The sequence below is a fragment of the Mustela nigripes genome, chromosome 3 (genome assembly GCF_022355385.1).
Source record: "Mustela nigripes isolate SB6536 chromosome 3, MUSNIG.SB6536, whole genome shotgun sequence".
Classification (NCBI taxonomy): domain Eukaryota; kingdom Metazoa; phylum Chordata; class Mammalia; order Carnivora; family Mustelidae; genus Mustela; species Mustela nigripes.
This window is the reverse complement of record NC_081559.1, coordinates 168,528,029-168,534,028: the sequence shown is the minus strand read 5'-3', so window position 1 is coordinate 168,534,028 and position 6,000 is coordinate 168,528,029.

Genomic DNA, 6,000 nt, shown 5'->3' with positions numbered 1-6,000 from the left:
TGGTTGCTTACAGCCTGAAGCTTCTGTTCATTATTTTACCGATGCCATGTGGTCAACCTGGGAATTAGGCTCACATGCAGAAGGAAGACCCCGAGAGAACAGAAACTTAAGGAAATAATCTGAGGCCACATTTCAGCTAAGCTCGAAGCCCACTATCACCCTATTATCCCCAGTTTTGTAAGTCAATAATTTGTCAAATTAGTCAATAATTTATCAAATTGATAAATTGATAAATTTATCAAATTTATCAAATTTTTCAACCAGTGTAGAAAGAACATGGTTTTGAGGAAGAGGTAAATTAAGTTTTAAAAGTGACAAAGAGCCCATTTTATTTTAAGTAGCATGAGTTTTGATGAGTTTAGGACAGAACATCTTGAGAAAGGAAGCTGTGAGGAAATAAGAGAACTGAAGTTGGATCTAATATATTGAGTTTTACACTTGATCTTAGCCAGAAGGCTGAGAAGTGATAATATATTGAGCTTTAAAGTCTTTTTTTCTCTTCATTGTTCTTATTTTTTAAATTTTTATTATTTTTTAATTCTTTTCAGTGTACCAGAATTCATTGTTTATGCATCACTTGATAGGATTTATCACATACCCATTGCAAGACCTTGAGAACATACTTAACATTGGATCTTCGTTTCTTAATTTATAGAATGTAAGTAAACCATATGTTCACCAGAGTTGTGTTGTGAGATTTAAGTTGGGGCAAACTGCAGCTGGCATATGTAAGCACTTAAGAATTATTGAGAAAGCACGCAAACAAAATGGTCTATCAGAAAAGCAAAGCTTATGGAGCTCCGTAGAGTTCATATCCCTCCTACTAATGGAGTGACCTTGGATTTGTGCTTTAGTTTTTGACTAATGAAAAATACAATCTTCACTCCAAGGAGTTATTGTGAAGTTTAAATGAGGTGCTACACAGTTAGCTTCTGGCACGGTTTCTACTACATAGTATGTCACCCACCGAAGCTGAGTCAATGGGGGTGTCTGGGTGGCTCAGTCAGTTAAGCAGCCAACTCTTGATTTGGGCTCAGGTGATGATCCTGGGATGGGCCCCTGCATCAGGCTCTGTGCTCAGCAGGGAGTCTGTTTCAGGATTCTCTCCCTCCTTCTGTGCCTCTCCCATACTCCCCACCCCCAACAAATAAATAAATCTAAAACAAACAAACAAACAACCCCCCCCAAAACAAAACAAAACAAAATGCTGAGTAATTTGAATACTGGAAACCCAAAGCACCAATGGCTCTTTTTTTTTTTTTTTTGGTCAAAATACACATTTCAAAGAAGCCTGTCAATAACACTATTAGAGTGAAATCAGGTAGGAAGTAATCAACTCTTGTGTCTGGTGCCTGGGACCTCGACACGAATCAGTACACACTCAAATCCACAACACTCCATTTATTCAGTCACCAAGAAACCTGCTTTATACAAGTTGTCATCCCAAACTTTTCTAATTCTTATGTTTCCACTATTGCTCTGTTTAATCTATTGAAAGGTAAAGTTATGGTAAGATATAGAGACATAAATCACTTTTAAGAAAAGAATATGCCTTGATTTCTATTTAGGTAACTCCCCATGGACACAGACATGTAAATTTGTTTGGAATTCCAAGCACATCTGCTCAGCAAAGCAATATGAGACATGGTGATTAGGTCTCCAGGTCAGTGGGATGGAAAGGAAAAAAAATCAATACAAACCAGCAGGTCCCTGAGCTGTAGGATTCGTGGCACTCGTCTGAGGGCTGCCTTCAGGGGAGCAAGAACTGGGCTGCTCAGGCTGCTGGAGGCAGAATCCACCAAGGAAATTATTCAAAGCAGTGAAGTCCGTGTTTGGCCTCTTCACATCGTGCATTCAGCACTCCTCAATGACTGTCTGATCTTTCTTTTCCTAGGACTCACAGACTACCTTTTAATAAAACACTTCATACAATTCTGCTGGATTTCCCTCCTCTCTCTGCCCCTCCCTCTTAAAGCCCTCACACTTTTTAGAATGATTCACCTTTCCCTCATCTCTAACTCAAACTCTTGTTCCCGCTGTGTCACAGTTCCTATCCAGGGAGAAGCAAGACAACTACATGAATTTGTAGTAAAGTGAATTACCTATGGTTTCATCAGCTAACAGTTCTTTACTTCTTTCGAGGACAATTATTTTTCCAAATTAATGTATAATGTGTTATTTCAGGGCATGTAACAAATTTTTTTTTAAAAAAGAGGCAAATTGTGTGTTATTATGTGCAGGGCTCCTGCCTAAGGTCATTCAGGTTCAAGGTTGGGGTGACCACAGGAGGTCTATGTCAGAAGTGAAACCCCTCTGTTCTTCTAGCCAAACCTTATACCCAGGTGTTGAGGGGCTTCAGGTGGGAGGGAGACACCTTTCTGTAATTTGTAAAAAAGTGTGGCAAGGTCTAGCAGTGGCACTGTGTGTATGGTGTGGGTAAGCTAACTTTTTGGTTAAGGACAGGCTCTACAGAGTCCAACCCTCTACTGGAGGACATAGCCTAGGGGTACCATTTCTGGGTTCTCCAGCTAATTTCTATCTTCAGTTTCTGATTCATAATATCTTGAAGTGTTCCAATTTGTTTTTCCCTCTGGAATGGATTCTTGGCGGCAGAGTAGTGAGAAAAAACAGGATGAGGATTGTGTGTGGGTCTATTTTGGGCCAGAGTCCATCAATGATGAGAAAGAGGTGTTTTCTTTGGTGATACTGTGTACCCTGGGGCAGCCTTCCTGCACATCACTTTTTTCGACTAGTGGCTATTGCCTGAGAATATTTCCCAAACTCTTTGAAGAGATTTACACGATTATTTATAAAGTACCCTGCATTTATCTCTTTTTTTTACTTTATTTACCTCTTCTTTTCTATCTTTCTGTCACTCTCACTTTCTCTTCTCTGGCCGCAGTGAACTACATGCATTTCCCCCAGAAGCAAGGATTTCTCTTGCCTCTAGAGTCTCAATCTTTATACCCCCTTCCCTTCAGTGGGATCCCTTTCCCACAGGATGTCATCTGGCTAATTCTATTTAGTTTTCAGATTAAATGTTATTCTGATAAATTGTCCATGTCCACTCAACCAAGATTGGGTTAGGTGCTACCACCAGAAAATCTTAGGGCTTTAAACTACTTGTTATCCTAGAAAGACTGGAAGCTCTGTGAGGGAGGGGCCCCGTCTCTCTTCTCATGGTTATGTCCATAACACTTAGCATATCAGAGATGATCAATGAATTTTTATTGAGTGAATATTATCATGCCAATTGTACATTTAGATTTACAAGACTGTGTAGGAATAAAATTGCCATGTGTATTTGAGGTGACGTGCCTAGTCATGATTAGAAAATGCTCTGATTCAGTTGTATTAGTGAAGGGCTATGCATGTTTCAAATCATTCAGTCCTGTATCTTCAAAATCATTTAATGTGAAAACCATGTGAAAAGGCAAAAGAGGGGTCATTTGGAGGTAGCAGTTCACTTGGGCAGGAAAAGGGAAAACTACTTAAGTCACCTGGTAAGGATTTGGGGGTTCTGGGGGACCACAGGCCCCTACAGCACTGGTGTTTCGAGTCTGCACACACTTGGGAGAGAGTTGTTGCCAAGGCCCTAGTCTTTGACTCCTTTTTCTTTCTCTTCTGTTTACACACACTTGGAAGTAGCAAAACTGTATCAACCCAAAAGATAGAAAGACGGCTTTTGCCATTCAAAGCAAAGTTTGAATGCATTTATCCTAACACAAAGCCAGCAATTATAATGAAGATATTTGTAAAACACAAAGGAATCTCCAAATGCCTGGAAGTCTAACGAGTCTACCTGTTGCTCCATATTCTTCTTCCCTATAATCACAGAGGCCAGGATTACAGCATTAAAGCTTTTACCTTTAGAATTCCATAAGTGATACATGCGGGAAAGATAGGTCATTCTATTTAATTTGTTTATTTTCTCAACCCAAGAAAAAAGGAAAATGTCTGCATAGCTACTCTGAATTATAAACAACTGATGTCCCCCCAGGTTTAGCAGGAAACATGGAGATTTACAACTGAAGATTTATCTTTGTTTAGGAGAGTGATGGAAAATTGCTAGGCACCATAGGACAGTCATGTACATTCTAGCATGGGCTATTACTCAAGTCTGTGACTCTAATAGTGATAATGTGCACATCTGGTGGGTGCACCCCACTGGTGTTTAGTACAAGGCAGCTAGAGGGTAATTTCCTGGGTCCCCGTGGATGCTTTCACACCAGCACTCACTTTCCCGGGGCTTCAGGCAAAGAGGGATTTTCTCCCATTGCCTGAGCCCCTCCTGGCAGAGGGAATAGAACGAAAACAGAACATTACCTGTTTCCCATGGTGGCACTGATTTTAGAGCTGTGCTATTTTAAAACAAAGAAACAGATGGAGAAGTTAAAAGGAAATGAATCCTGCATTTGCTCTTTGGAAAGCACTTACTGGGTAATTGCTGGGCTCTGAGTGACTTGAGGTGGGAAATGGGACACAGATTTAGTGAGATCCAACTTACGGCACCATTTGTGGAAGCCCAGAACGGCAATAGTAGTGGGTTATTTTCCTGCCTTCTGATGGTATTGGCTTGGCCTCTGTGAAATGACCAGAATTTCTTAGTCCAATACTACTGGATGCATCCCATCCTGTGACAGTGGCTTCTAGGGACACCAGTTTACAAGAGCACATAGGCAAACCTGTGCTGGGGAACCAATGCCCTTCCAGGGGTAGAGGTCAGCCTGTTCCAAAACAAAGGAGCTGACAAAGATGGCTGTGCTCCTTCCCCTCAGCTTGGCTAAACTAGATTTCTCCCAACTATAGACCCCTGGCCTCCCTTTTCTTAGAACATTTATTTTAGAAAACTTGAAATTATTAATTCTTTCTCTGCCCTTTTGACATATATGTAAATCTTCCTCCAGCCTTTTGCCGGGCTTACAATCCAGGAATTTCTTTCTCGAGGACCTGGGAACCTTCTCTTTCAAATATAAACACTGAAGGAGACCACACCCCTCTTTTCTAGTCCCTGTGGTAGAGTAGGAGCCTAAGTATAATGGAGTGCAGTTAGTAAACACAGATGGCTTACTTACAGAGAAAAGCATTTGGAAACTCAAAATAACCCATCATGCTGGACAGAGCACACAGATGAATATTTCTCCTAATTTCCTCTGCTCGCTCACCCCAGGACTTAAAAAATTCCTTACTATCTGTTTTAATGGGCTTAATTTTGGTCTCTCTTTCCTTATTTCAATAGTCCCGAACAAAACCTTTATTGCCTACTGAACTCTGTCCAGTGCAATTTTAATGTGAAAGGGTCTAATGCAAAAAACGGTGGTGAGAATCTTGAGTTCTTTAACAAAGTAGGTACATTGGTTTGCTGAGGCTTCCATAACGCTGTACCATAATAACATAACAAATCTCCCAACACAGGAGGCTAGAAGTCCAAGAGCAAGGTGCTAGCAGGTTTAGTATCTCCCAAGGCCTCTCTCCTTGACTTGCAGATGATCAGCTCCCCGCTGTGTTTTCAATGGCCTTTCTTCTGTGCACATGCATCTCTGATGTTTCTCTGCAGGTCTTATATTTTTCTTCTTCTAAGGACACCAGTCAGATTGGATTAAGATGGCTTCATTTTAACATAATTCCCACTTACAAGGCCTTATCTGCAAATGCAGCCACATTTTGAGGTGGTAGAGGTTAGGCCTTCAATGTATAAATTTGGGGGGAACACAATGTGACCCCTAACCCTGGATCTGATTTTTGTTGCTGCTGTCTCTGACATGGGGAAGCAGCACTTTTAGAAAAGTTCCATTGTTGCTGTTTTTCTACTGGGCTCCATTCATTCATGATCTGCATATTGCTTCTGAATAAGCAGATCATTCTATGAGTTTTGTCCTAGGCCCCAAAGACTTGATAACACCTGATAACACCTGAGAAGAGCCAAATCCCAAACAAAGTCCAGGACATTCGTTTTCAACACACGTTGGCTGACCCTGGCATCAATATTCCTACCTTTGG